The sequence below is a fragment of the Humulus lupulus genome, chromosome 1 (genome assembly GCF_963169125.1).
Source record: "Humulus lupulus chromosome 1, drHumLupu1.1, whole genome shotgun sequence".
NCBI lineage: Eukaryota > Viridiplantae > Streptophyta > Magnoliopsida > Rosales > Cannabaceae > Humulus > Humulus lupulus.
This window is the reverse complement of record NC_084793.1, coordinates 184,342,264-184,358,364: the sequence shown is the minus strand read 5'-3', so window position 1 is coordinate 184,358,364 and position 16,101 is coordinate 184,342,264.

Genomic DNA, 16,101 nt, shown 5'->3' with positions numbered 1-16,101 from the left:
TAAGGCCAGTTGTTGGGAAAACTTATACATGATCTTGTTTATTTTCATGTAAATCTTATATTAAACAAATTAATATAAGAAAACCTAGAACATGTTTCTACAAATGAATTCAAAGAGAAATAATGAAAAGAACACTTACATTATACACAGGGGAATGAATAAGTCCTTCCTTCAGTTTCTCTAACCCATGTATCCTTTCTGTCGCAGGGTATCACCAAGAAACTAAACCGTTCTTCATTTTTCTTCATAGCCTTCCAAAGTATCCTTAGAATCACCTAGACTAGAGTGGGCAATTCTCTACACATGAGATAGATACAAAGAGAAGAAGAGAAAAGAATATTGAGGCTTAGAAAAGGACTTATGTTGTAGAGGGAATCTAAAACCTAGAGTATCAAAAATAGATCTTCTGATCTTCTCAAAAATTTGTAAGTGATTTTTATTCTCACTTAGCATTCCTTTTATAGGCTCAATTAGGTCATTTATTTAATTAAAAATTCAGTAAAAGAATAGCCAATAACCAGCCCTAGGTCGAAATTCTCATGGGCTTTAGGCCCGTGAAATTTCTCATTTGATTATAAGTCCATTGGACTTAAAATCAAGGCGTGTATTATTTTCTAATGATCTAATTAATTAAATAATTATTTAAATCATTTATCAAATTAATTATTTATAATTTGAACCTTGATTTAAACTTATTTATTAATTTAGATACCAATTTATCTTAATTAATAAATCTACCCTAATATCTTTTTTCTTATCTAAATTACATAACTCTATGAAACTATCCAAAATTGACTTGGTCAACTTTGATCATTCTAATTGATAATTAAATCAATTAATTGAGACTTTCTAGATGATTTTATCAAAGGTACAGCGGGGACCATGGGCTTATGAAATCAAGCTCCAATAAGTTATCATAAATTTAACAAATAAATTTACTAACTTATTAATTCCTCGAGACTCATAATTGCACTCTTGAATTCATAGAATGCTCTATAAGCAATATAGATACGTTATTAATTATCCATAGTTACAACAATAATTTTCACGCAATCCTCTATAAATGGTCTACAATGAGATGGGACTAAAATATTATTTTACCCCTCATTGTATTTCAGTAAACTAATATTAATTACTGAAATGAGATCTCCATCATTTAGCACCTTGAACCAAACTAAAAGGAAACTGTCATTTCACTTCTTCATTAGAAGCTATAGAAGTTTATATCTATGCTTAACACTCCCACTCAATTATACTACCGAGTTCCCAAGATGTAAGTATGGGCTAGACCGTAGGGTAAGCTGGTAACGAACAAGTCAAAGAACTCAAATAATACAATCAGTTAGTATACTGACCACTCAGAATTGAGATTGAATTGACCTATGGTCAACTATATGATATGACTAGAATAGATAATAACGGTATGTTTACTTATCCTATCTAATGTCAATATTAGTCTAGTCCAATGTAACAAATACATCCGATCTTATCTACTTTGCTAATGTTCTGGAAATAACATAACACTACAATGTGTAAGTAGATCATATCATAGATTGGCAAGTCAATGTAAATCTTGTGCACTATCTAATCTTAGGACTAACTTATTTTGAATATATAATCATATTTATATTCCACTGTGATTACGTCACTATAAACATGATAAGCTATATATGCTCAGGATTTAATAGAAGTTTATATTAAACAAATAATCATGAAAATAAAACATGTGAGCAAATTGATTGACCATGTCAAAAAATGATTGCTACTCTTTTATTGATAATAAATGAGATTACAAAGAAATTTTGTTTTAATTAGGGCATAAAACCCCAATAGTTACTAGTGTAGTAGGACACTTTAGTGGAGGTACTTTATATATAGTGATATATAGAACTCGACCAGATATGATTTGTTAATACTTGTTTAAACAACGTTTCAAATGTATTAATCGAACACATCAAACGATGAGCATATACACAATGATCTTAATCCTGAGGTTGCTATGAACTCCTATATTTGTCATCTGATCCTTTGATTCATGCATTAAGGTTTGTCAGAATGATTAGTCTAAGAACAATTGTTTTGGAGACTCAATGATGTATATGGCTGGGGACGTAGTTTAACAGATTTGAAACCTATACCTTTTTATAGATTGATTAACGGTTCCATATTGGGTTGGCTTTTGGAATTGAAAATGTTATGAGCGCTCACGTCGCAAACTTGTTATGACACAACCTTCACTAGTAAAGTCAATGGTGCACTAGGAAAAGATATAGCAAAAAGAGTACAACGATAATTTTCTTCCCTTATAATTATGAACCATGAATAGAGGATTAACGTTGTATGTAATGATTTTATCAATGGACACTTTATTCTTTAATAAAATACTCAGTAAATATATCTTTGTAATTATCAAGAGTTCAATGTCATATTTATAGTGGAATAATCATGAGATTACTAAATATGATTATTTAATCAAAGATCTTTGACTAATAATGTAATATTTATTGGAGCTTGATATTATAGGTCCATAAGTGCCTAGGGTGGCTTGATCAACACCATTTCAAGGTAAGAGTTGATACCAGGGTATAACTGTAATTTGGTAATTTGAGAAGAATTTTATTCTTCGAGTCAAGTATACAATTATATGATAATTAAGGTTAACTAATTAATTATTAATTTTTGAAAATATATTTATTAATTTAAATATATAAATTTTCAAAATTCATATATATAAATAAATAAATAAATTTTTGAAATTAATTATTTTATTTTAGTGGGAGAAAATAAAATTGGTAAGTCAAAAGTAGTTTATGATTTATTGAATTTTAAATGATGATAATAATGATGATCGTCAATTTGAATTTTGAATTTAAAATTTAAATTTTGAAATATGGTTGTCATATTTTCCAAAAAAAGATTAACCCCCTATTTTGTGGGAGATTGGTTTTAATTAAATAATTAAATAATAGAAAAAATACAAAATCCATGAAAAGAGAATAGTGGGTCACGCATGACACAGTCCAAAGACTGTGCCATGTGTGTACCACATATACTGATATTGTATCAGTGTAGTTTTTGTTTTCTTTATTTAATTATTTAATAATTTGAAAATAGTTTTTTCAAATTTGGTAAGTTAGATATTTACCTAAATCAATTCCTATCATCATTATGATATTATTATTATTATTATATTACTATTATTATTAGGAATAATAAGGTAATAGAAATATCTCTATATATATGATATAGAATAAAGAGAAGAAACACACACGAAATTGAACAATACAACACAATACACAATTCAGAATAGTTCTCTGAGTTTTTGTCAGACAAAACTCTTTATTTTTCTTCTTTATTCTAGCCATTCTCAGACTATAATCCAAGTTCTCATGTGTTGAGAAATACTTGTGATTCCTGCCCACACACATCTTGAGGTGTAGAGAACACTTTAGAAGATTATGGTTTAAGTGCTCAAAGCTTTGGATAGGAAGATCGATAAAAATACGAAAAGACACAAGTACACTTGATAGGCTTCAAGAGGTAATAGTTTGTGTTCTTGAATTTTTGTGTTTATATGTTGTATATACATATATATGTTACATGATTAATAATATTGTATGTTAATGTTTCTGGATTGTTTTCTTGTTCATATAAACTGCTTATATGAGTGATGAAATGTTTTGATTGTTGTTGTTCCAATAAACAATGGGCCCACTACGCCAATTTTGATGCGTGCTCTGAATGTTTTTTCCAACATCACTCCCTTCCATGATTTGTGCTTCCTACCTAACCAAAACCTCATCCTGTTTCTGCTTCTCCTTTATCTTCTCATGTAAAGATGATTGTAGAGTTAGACTTGACAAGCTTCCAGTAACTAATTCAATTTCAGATGCTACTATTTCTTTCTGGAATGGTACCTCTATTGAACTTAGTGCTGAGAGAGTCCCATAACTGTGTCTACTTACGGCATTTGCCACCATGTTTTCCTTGCCTAGGTGATAAAGGATCTCGCAATCATAATCATTTACTAACTCCAACCACCTTCTTTGCCTCATATTCAACTCCTTCTAAGTGAAGAAGTACTTTAGGCTCTTATGTTCTGTGTATATCTCGCATTTCTCTATGTAATGGTGGTGCCTCCATATCTTAAGTGCAAACACTACCACAGCCAACTCTAAATCACAGGTATGGTGTCTCTGTTCATACTTCTTCAATTCTCTTGAAAAATAAGCCACTAACTTAACGCCTTGCATCAATACACATCCCAAGCCATTCTAGGAAGCATCACAGTATACTAAAAACTTTCCTTCTTTAGTTGGTACACACAATACTAGAGCTGATATAAGCTTATTCTTCATGGTCTAAAAGCTCTCTTCACACTTTTCAGTCCAAGTGTATTGTTGATTCTTTCTTGTCAAGTTGGATAAGGGTGCAACAATCTTAGAAAACCCTTTAACAAATTTTCTGCAATACCCCACCAATCCTAAGATACTTCTAACTTCTGTTGCATTCTTAGGTTGAGTTCAATCCCAATTAGCCTCGATCTTACCTGGGTCTACCGCTACTCCCTCCTTAGACACTATATGGCCCAAAATCCTACCTTCTCTAATCAGATTCACATTTCTTAAACTTTGCATACAACTAGTGCTCTTGAAGCCTCTTTAGTGTAAATCTTAGGTGTTCTTCATGTTTTTCCTCAGATTTGGAGTAGATCAATAAACAATACCACAAATTTTTCTAGAAATTCCTTGAAGAATCGGTTCATCAAATCCATGAAAGTTTTTGGAGCATTTGTGAGTCTGAAAGACATCTCTAGAAATTCACAATGCCCATACCAGGTCTGAAAGGCAGTCTTTGGAATATCTTCTTTCCTCACCTTCAACTGATGTTACCCCGACCTCAAGTTGATTTTAGAAAATACTATCGCTCCTTGAAGTTGGTCGAAGAGGTCATTGATTCACAGTAGCAGGTACTTGTTCTTGACTGTGACTTTGTTAACTTCCCGATAATTAATACACATCCTCATGCTCCCGTCCTTCTTCTTATCGAACATCACTGAAGCACCCCATGGTGAATAACTTGGTCTTATGAAATCTTTTTCCAACAACTCCTATAGTTGTAGTTTAAGTTTTTTTAGCTCTATCGGTGCCATTTTGTAGGGTGCCTTTGATAGATGCACCTTTGGAGTGTAACCCATTATTTTCAATCAATGGCTTAACTCAAGAGTGTGCCTTATGGTGAGTCAAACTTGAAATACAACACTAATTATATTCTCATAAGAGAAGTAACCCTTGAGATAAAATAAACATATTCGGAAGTCTTTCCTTAGGGAGGCCACAAACGGAAGCTACACGAGGCTCTTCCTATGCCTCTCGGTGTTCAACCAATAATGGAGACCATGGGATTGATTGTCATAACTCCCTCTTCCACTCACTATTTTGGAAAAATGTGTTTTTCACGAACTCAATATTTTTTAATTTAGTTGTAAAAATAATTTAATTGTTTTTACCAAATGATATTCTAATAATTACTAATCTAATTAAGCAAAACAAAAACAAAATTGTGCCATTAATTCTAATTCTAATTTTTCTTTAACTAAGAGAATATCATTTTTATTTTAATAAAATATTTTTCATTAAACCAACAAATTAAACAACGTTAATTTTGATTTACCATCTTAACTAATTAAGACTAAATTTATTATTATATGAATTATCACATATAAACATATAACAAAAAAAATATAGCACGTTCCTAATAGCATGTTTCTACATGAATGTAATGCATGCTAATTGCAAACTGTGTGGGTATATAAATGGCATGTTATAATACATGAAAAAATATTAAACACTTTATTCACATTCAAACATTTATAATAAATAAATAAAACCGAGTATGGTAACTTTTGGGTATTTCTAAAAAATTACAACACTTGCAAAAAATACATGAAAATATAACCTAGACTAACTAAGGCCTGATAAAAACACTTTGATCTTAAACCTTGAGATGTAGTCTTGTTGAGCCAATGCCACCATTTTCCATATCCATTTTGAATTATACAACTTTTAAATTATTTATAACAAACTTTTAAAATAATTAAACTTTGAGTTTTAACACCCAAAAGTTTATAAGGCCCAACTTGAATTTGGATAATTTAATTCAAAATAAAATTAAAATTCAAGATAATTTTAATTTTGGATATTTTAATTGAAACAATTTTAATTATGGAAGAGAAGTACTAAAATATTTTTAATTAGGGAAAATAATCAACATTATTTCAATTAAAGAAATTTCCAAATTAAAACCATTTTAATTTAATTTCTGATTTTTAATTAAAAGAATAATTAAAAAAAATTATGGTAACAACACACTAGGGTTTGTTTGATACAAATCCTAGGTTGTACCAAAAAGGGGCGGCGACTGGAGGAGGCTCAGCTGGGAGTTGGCGTGGGCACAGTTGGCGTGGAGGCAAAGCAGGTGTGCATGGCTGCAGGCTGGAGCGCGCAAGGGCACGGTGTAACATGCCAGCCTTGAGGGTATGCTACAAGCTAGGTTGGTGCTCAGTCAGATGTGAACGCGAGGGTGTAGGCCGGTGAGCATGTTGATGCCTAGTTTGTACGATAGTGGCATTTTCATAAATATCTTCAATATTGCCCAGAAAAGGACAGGACTTGGTAGGTTCTATATTGAAGAGTCAATGAACGCAATGGGGCGATCGAATTTGGGAGATTCGGAGAATTGACGAGCTGAGAGCCAAATATGTCTCCCGAGCAAAAATCATATATGTTCCTTGTAGAATGCTAAAAGCTCAGAAGACTCTGTTATATTATTTTATAATATAATGTAATATTATATTATTTTATACTATAATGTTTTAGATTAAATAAATGTGACAAAGAGTGTCATATATTGTAACATATAATAGAGAGTTACAATATTTAGATATGTGTGACTATCAAAATATGTTATATATTTGGTATTACAAATTGAGCCACAAATTTGTAACTTCCAAATATTGCCCATTATTGTGTAGATTTAATGTTACACAATATTGAGATGAATTTCTTAAATTCATATGTGAAATGGCTGTTAGAGATATGATTATAACCCCAATAATGTGCTTTAGGGGTTACAAATCAATTGGGAGTGGATTGGAACCGTTTGGAAAAACAGCACATTTTTGTGTGCTGAAATTGGTCAGTGACTGCAGCCACTAGATGTTGGTGGCCACGGCCTGGGGAACAGAGACCAATGGCCATGGCCACCGATGCTCCTGGTCACAGCCACAGGTGCTTAACTGACCAACTTTTTTCAGTTTTTTCCAACCTTTTTGAACAGCTCTAGAAACCCAAATAACTCTCAAATCTCATTTTTAATTCCATAAACATTCAATTAATCATTGGTAACAGCCATGGGGGTTGGTGGAATTTGAAATTCAAAGGGTGTCTCTAAACACTATAAATAGGAGCCTATTGCTCACTTGTAAGACACAATTGACAAAGAGTGTCACATATTGTAACATATAATAGAGAGTTACAATATTTAGATATGTGTGAATATCCAAATATGTAACATATTTAGTGTTACAAATTCAGTCACAAATTTGTAACTTCCAAATATTACCCATTATTGTGTAGATTTAATGTTACACAATATTGAGATGAATTTCTTAAAGTCATATGTGAAATGGCTGTTAGAGATATGATTTAACCCCAATAATGTGTTTTAGGGGTTACAAAATCAATTGGTAGTGGATTGGAACCGTTTGGAAAAACAACACATTTTTGTGTGCTGAAATTGGTCAGTGGTCGCGGGCACAAGATGTTGGTGGTTGCGGTCTGGGGAACAGAGACCAGTGGCCGCGGCCACTGATGCTCCTGGTCGCGATCACAGGTGCTTAACTGACCAAATTTTTTCCAACATTTTTCAACGGCTCCAAAAACCCAAATAACTCTCAAATCTCATTTTTAAATCCATAAACATCCAATTAATCATTGCTAACAACCATGGGGGTTGGTGGAATTTGAAATTCAAAGGGTGTCTCTAAACTCTATAGATAGGAGCCTATTGCTCATTTGTAAGACACAACTTTTCTATCCATTAGAGCACTTGGCTAGAAAGCACCTAGAGGCTTGATTATTCCAGAAAGCATTTCTAAAATCTGTGAGAGATCCCTTAATGCTTGAGTTAGGGGGAAATAAGCTTTTGGACAAAGGTTTCAAACCTTATTCAAGTTGGTGATCCCCAACACTCTTCACTTTGGTTGTGTGAGTGAGAGTTTTTTGTTATGTGTTCTTGTTCTTATATTTTTCTTCTATTGCTTTTCTTCTCATTATTCTTGTTCTATTTACTTGTATTTTTGTTTAGAGTTATAATCATTTTATTTCTTTTGTTTCAAACGCTTTTACTTTATTTGTATCCTTTTGCTTAGAGTTGTATTTCTTCATTCTCTTTTTCTAATTCTTCTATTCTTTATTTGTATTTTTAGTCATAGAGTTGTACTATTATTTAATCAATAATTATTTATTTGTAATATTTTGTCTAGCGCTGTAGTTTTCTTACCAATTTCCATTGAGGCAAATTACATTTTCCTAACATTCAAAAGCTTACCCTTTGTTTGTTTCAATGGAAGGTGAGACTATCATGATTATGAATCAAGGCCTAGTGAGGTTGGATAGGTTTGATGGGTCCAATTTCACTATATGGCAAGACAAGGTAAGATTCATTTTGACCACTCTCAAGATCACCTACATTCTAGAGTCCACTCTAGAACCTCTCCCAACGCCATTCGACAAAGACATTCCCGGGGAGGTGGAGAAAAGAAGGAAGAGGGAGGAGGACAATCTCCTTTGTAGGGTTCATAACCTCAACGCCCTTTCCGATAGGCTCTATGACCTCTACATTGAGACCAAATCAGCAAAGGAGATATGGGATGCACTTGAGACAAAATTCAAGGAGGAAGAGGAAGGTACCAAAAAGTTTTTGATATCTCAATATTTTGATTTCAAGTTTTTTGGTGATAAACCTATTCTTCCTCAAATACATGAATTGCAAATAATTGTTAACAAATTGAAAGTTTTGAAGATTGAGCTTCCCGAGGCCTTTCAAGTTGGTGCTATAGTGGCTAAATTACCACCAACTTTGAAGAGCTATAGGAAAAGAATCCTTCATAAAAATGAGGATTATTCTTTGGAGGAAATCCAAAAGCATATTCAAATCGAGGAGGAATCGATATGTAGAGATAAACTTGTGGAATGGTCTAATGGAGAGACTTCCAAAGTAAATGCGGTGTCACAACCAAAACATCCCCAAAACAATGGGAAATGCAAGAAGGGTAACGAGACATCCTTGGGTCCAAGAACTAGCCCAAACAAGTTTAAGGGCAAGAAAGGTCCTTGCTTTGTGTGTGGGAAAAAGGGTCACTATGTTAGAGAGTGTAGGCATAGAAAATACCAACAAGGACCTAAGGTAAATGCAACTAAAGAGAAAAACATAGTTACTACCCTTAGTGAGGTGAATGCGGTACAAGGCAAGGTGAAAGGGTGGTGGTATGATACATGTGCCACCGTCCATGTCACCTATGACAAATCATTGTTCAAGACCTTTGAAGAATCAAAGGGCAACCATGAGATTCAAATGGGCAATGAGGGCAAATCCAAGGTACTAGGCAAAGGTACCATTGAAGTCTTTTTCACCTCCGATAAGAAAGTTACATTAGTGAATGTACTTTATGTTCCCGAAATGAGTTGAAACTTGGTAAGTGGTGATTTGCTTGGAAAGCCCAGCATTAAAGCCGTTTTTTAGTCTGGTAAACTTATTCTTACCAAATCAAATGTATTTTTGGGAAAAGGGTACTCTTGTGAGGGTATGGTTAAGTTGTGCACCAATGATGTAACTTTCAATGTTATCAATAAAAATGTTAATTCTGCCTATATAGTTGAGTATGATTATTTATTTTTGTGGCATCTTAGACTATCTCACATAGGTTTTTCAACCATGAAAAGAGTAGTAAAGTGTGGTATGACTACATGCAATATTAAAAACTATGGTAAATGTGAAACATGTGTTAAGGCAAAAATGATTAAGAAACAATTTCCTAGTGTAGAAAGATCATCTAATTTACTAGATTTAATCCATAGTGATCTTTGTGAATTAAATGATATTTTAACTAGAGGTGGTAAAATGTATTTTCTTACTTTTATAGATGATTTTAGTAGATATACATATGTGTTTCTTTTATTGCATGAATATGAAACTTTTGATGCTTTTAAAGTATATAAATTAAAAGTTGAAAATCAACTTAATAAAAAGATTAAGGTTCTAAGAAGTGATAGGGGAGGAGAGTACTTCTCTAATGAATTCAATACATTTTGTGAAGAAAATGATATAATTCATGAGTGCACTACACCTTATACACCACAACACAATGGTGTTGCCAAAAGGAAAAATAGGACTTACCTAAAGATGATAAATTCTATGTTGGTGTTTTCTAAGTTAAATTTCAACTTATGGGGTGAAGCGTTTTTAACCGCTTGTCACATTCTTAATCGAATACCGATGAAGAAAAATGAGATATCTCCATATGAGTTATGGAAAGAAAGAAAACCCAACATAGTGTACTTCAAAGTGTGGGGGTGTCTTGCATATTACAAGAAAAACGAACCTAATAGAACAAAGTTAGGTTCAAGAACCATAAAGTGTGATTTTGTTGGTTATGCTAACAATAGTAAAGCTTATAAGCTATTAGACTTAGAGTCTAATATTGTGATTGAATCTAGAGAAGTTGAATTTTTTGAGAACATGTTATGTGACAACAATTCTCAAACTTCAACATCTCTAAAGGAGAATTTGTTATATGAGAACAATTCTCAAGCATCTACATCCAAAAATGATTCTCAAGAGGAGAATTACCAAAGGAATGTAAAGCAACCTATTGAACTTAGAAGAAGTCAAGGGCTTAGAAAGGAAAAAAGTCCAGTATTGGATAAGATATATTCTCAACAAATTTCTTTCTACATGGTAGAAGGAAATAGAGAGGAAGTCATTAGGAAAATTCCTATTGTACTTCTTGTTGAGGATAATCCTAAGACTTATAGAGAAGCCATCAATGATGAGATGGATTCCATTCTTTCCAACAACACTTGGGAATTAGTAGACCTCCCACTGGGGTCTAATCCAATTGGGTGTAAGTGGGTATTTAGGAGAAAATACTACACTGGCGGCACTATCCAAACCTTTAAAGCTAGATTAGTAGCTTAAGGGTTTAGGCAAAAAGCGGGCATTGATTAATTCGATACCTATGCGCCTGTTGCAAGAACAACTTCTATAAGAATTTTGTTCGCTTTGGCTTCTATGCATAACTTGTATGTTCATAAAATGTATGTCAAAACGGCATTCCTTAATGGTGACCTCAATGAGGAGGTCTATATGGAACAACCTGAAGGGTTTGTCCTACCAAGATATGAACATAAAGTATGTAGACTTGTAAAATCCTTATATGGATTGAAACAAGCTTGTAACGCCCTACTTCCTTAGAGTCGTTACTAAGTGAGTTTGAAAACGTGCTTTCAACTCGCTAATTGAGATTTTAGGTCAAATAGTGTAATTAAGCCATAAACAGAGGAAAAACTTTAGAAATAATAGTTTCCATAGAAAATCATAAAAGTTTTACACTTGGGATCCCAAAATACAATTTAGAAGCATTTACAATACATAAACTGAACCAAGTCGACTAAACGACAAAATCTAGGTTTATTTACAATCTTCTCCCAAAATCCTCTGGCTGTGGCAGCCAGGCTGGCCAAACATGTACAGGCTGGCCTCACGCCTGCTACACTCATTGTTGGTTGGCTTTCTCCTTACCCTTACCTGCACCACAGAGCATCTGTGAGCCGAAGCCCAGCAAGAAAACCCACAAACAGATAACATATGCAACACATATAACAAGCTTATAAACAGGCCACCAACGGGCTAAACACGTACGACCTAGCCGTCCCAGGCGTTTACCAAGCCCTGGGTTTGCGGACCACGCCGTGAGGATATCCCAGGTATCCTTTTTAGGGACTCACCCTGGCAACTCGCATTCCACGTGCTCAACGCTGCTCCCGGCCCCTTGTCACTCTCAGCCTTGCACTCAACGTGCCCAACATCGTTCCCGGCCCTTCGCCGTTCTCGGCCTACACCGTTCTCGGCTCTTGCCGATCATTCACATAATAGCATACATAGCATAACAAGCAAGTACAGAATTCTACCATATTCAATTAAAGGGCTACGCCCCACAGTTCAAACACAATGGGATCAGCCCTGCATACCAGTCCTATTCAAACAAGGGGCTCAGCCCTGCATACAAGCTCTATGTGAACAAGGGTTTTCTTACCTGAGTCCCGAGCTCTCCGAGCACCAATGTCCCAAGCACAGTCCTCTAACTTGAGCCTCGCTGAAACCCTAGTCACAACATATTAACAATATCCATCCATCAAGTTCTAATCCAATAAATAACTTTGAGCCATAACCCTAACCTCCAGGACCTTGAATTCTATCAATCCGGGTGATAAAATCCATCCCGAGCCTTTACCATTGAATTCCCAAGCCTAAACACCCTTAAAAATGCAGACTAGCACTAAGAGTCGCGACCCCACCCTCAAGAGCTGCGGCTAGCCTCAAAACAGAGGCTAGCACACCCCTGCAACACACACAGGCCACGGCGCACCCCTCCTAGGGTCGCGGCCCTCACCTCCGAACCAAGATTTTCTCACCATCTTTCTACACCTTTCCTCAAGCCAATTCACCCAAAACTTGGCTAACAATCCTAGATAACCAACACAATTATTTCAACTCAATAACAGCACCAAAACCCCATTAAAATCTGCTCCAAAAGCCAACTAAGACACTTAAGACAAATCAAACTTAACCAACATGCAAACCTTAACAAACCAGCAACAATTCTCATCATAACCTTTATAATTAAAGCTTACCTTTGCTGAATCCAATCTCTGAAGTTGATCCTTAATCCCCAAGCTCCTAGCTCCCAAGATTACTCAGTTGAAATCCTTCTAGCTTCTAGCTAGTTCCTCCAAGTTCTCCTCAAGCCTCCAAAGAGAAGATATCCACTTGCTTCGAGAGATAGAATGAGTCGGTTCCTTAAGTGTTCTGTATAGTTCTAAGGTTTGTTTTATTTAACTTAATCTATGTGGTTACCTCAAGGCTCGGGGTACCAAAACGTCCCCGAGGACAAAATGGTAAATTTCCCCAATATTCCCTCCTAGACATTCTATCCTCAAATATATCTCCAAATATTTATTTTCATGTCCCGATAATCCCATAACACACCTAGTACCCAAATTATCCCTCGACTCGCCCCAAGTCAGAATCTCAACCCCGTTGTGACTCTCTGGCTAACCGATCCCCAAGACTGTCTCGGATCGTGCTGCACAGACATATCACACATATATATAACATTTATCACATTTATCACACTTATGCCCCTAATATCCAGACGGGGCCCACATGCACATTTAACTCAATTAAACATGCATCATTATCATATATATACATAAATCCACATATTAACATATTAAATCACTTATTGCCCTCCAGGCACACTAATCAAGGTCTTAAGCCCGATTAGCAAATTTGGGTCGTTACAACTATCCCCTCCTTACAGAAATTTCATCCTCGAAATTACCTGAACAACTCGGGGTACCGCTCCCTCAACTCTGACTCAAGTTCCCATGCCGCCTCCTCAACCTTGTTGTTTCTCCACAGCACTTTCACCAAGGCGATGGTCTTGTTCCTCAAGACTTTATCTTTTCGGTCAAAATCTGAACCGGCTTCTCCTCATTGGATAAATCCTGATCAAGCTCCAGATTCTCAAAACTTAGAACATGCGTTGAATCTGACATATACTTCCGGAGCTTGGATACATGGAAAACATCATGGACCCCTGATAAAGCTGGAGGCATCGCTAACCTGTAAGCTACCTCTCCAACTCGTTCCAGAATCTTGAAGGGACCAACAAACCTAGGGCTCAACTTGCCCCGAACACCAAACCGTTTCACACCCCTCATGGGTGAAACCCTAAGGAACACATGATCACCAACCTGAAATTCCACGCTCCTACGCTTCAGGTCTGAATAACTCTTCTGTCGACTCTGGGAGGCGAGCATACGCGCTCTGAACTTCTCAATCGCCTCATTGGTCCTCTGAACCATCTCCGGACCCAGATACTTCCTCTCACCTGTCTCATCCTAATGAATAGGTGATCTACACTTCCTTCCATAAAGCATCTCATACGGAGCCACTCCGATGGTCGCCTGATAACTGTTGTTATACGAGAACTCGATCAAAGGGAGATACTTACTCCACGATCCCCCAAAGTCAAGTACACAGGCTCGCAGCATATCCTCCAATATCTTAATCGTTCTCTCAGACTACCCATCCATCTGAGGATGATAAGCGGTACTAAACCGTAGCTACGTGCCCATAGCCTTCTGCAGACTCTCCCAAAACTTGGAGGTGAAGGTGGGGTCTCTGTTGGATACTATCGACCTTGGAGCCCCATGAAGTCGAACAATCTCCTTCACATACAACTCAGCGTACTGCTCCATAGTATAAGTTTTCCTAACAGGCAAAAAGTGGCGGACTTGGTATACCTATCCACAATCACCCACACCGAGTCATGTTGTCCCACAGTTCTCGGTAAGCCAACTACAAAGTCCATAGTAATATCTTCCCACTTCCATTCTGGGATCCCCAGAGGCTGCAGCAACCCCGCAGGCCTCTGGTGCTTAGCCTTAACCTGCTGGCAAGTTAAGCACTTAGCCACATAATCCACCACATCCCTCTTCATGCCCAACCACCAATATAGAGCTCTCAAATCTTGGTACATCTTCGTCGTACCCGGGTGCAAAGAATAAGGAGTGGTATGCGATTCATCTAACATCTCTCGCCGAATATCAGAATCCATCGAAACACAGATCTGACCCTTGTACTTCAATAACCCCATCTCAGAGATGGAGAAGTCCTTTGTCGCTCTGACTAAGGCACTCTCCCTATGACCTCGCAGATGGGAATCTTTCCCCTGCACTTCCTTGATCCTCTTAAGGAGTGTAGACTGAAGAGTGATGTTGGCCAACTATCCAACCACCAACTCTATACCTGCTCTGGTCAACTCCTCAGCTAACTTGTCAGATATCTGCCTTGAACTGAACAACCGCCCTGGGCCCTTCCGACTCAATGCATCAGCCACTACATTAGCCTTCCCATGATGGTATAGGATATCACAATCATAATCCTTAACCAACTCCAGCCACCGCCTCTGGCGCATATTCAGGTCCTTCTATGTAAAGAAATACTTTAGGCTCTTATGGTCGGTGTATATCTCGCACTTCTCACCATAAAGATAATGCCTCCAAATCTTAAGTGCAAACACCACCGCTGCCAACTCCAGGTCATGCATAGGATATCTCTGCTCATATTCCTTCAACTGTCTCGATGCATAGGCTATCACCTTACCAGATTGCATCAACACGCACCCCAAACCCTGCCTAGATGCATCACAGTAGACCACAAACTTCTCATTCTCGGTTGGCAAGCTTAACACTAGCGCAGTAATCAATCGCCGCTTCAGTTCCTTAAAACTGTTCTCACACCTGTCCGTCCAGACATACCTTGTCTTCTTCTTTGTCAGTTCTATCAATGGCATAGCTATTCTAGAGAACCCCTCAACAAACCGCCGATAATACCCTGCTAAACCCAGAAAGCTTCTCACTTCAGGAACATTGCTCGGTCTAGGCCAATCTCTGACCGCCTCAATCTTACTTGGGTCAACCAGAATCCCCTCGTTACTGACGATATGGCCCATAAATGTAACTTGTGGCAACCAAAACTCACACTTACTGAACTTAGCATACAACTTATGCTCCCTCAACCACTGTAGTACCAACCGCAGATGCTGCTCATGCTCTGCCTCTGACTGGGAGTACACTAGTATGTCGTCGATGAATACGATCACAAACTTGTCTAGATAATCCTTGAAAACCCTATTCATCATGTCCATAAAAGCTGCTGGGGCATTGGTTAATCCAAAGGACATAACTAGGT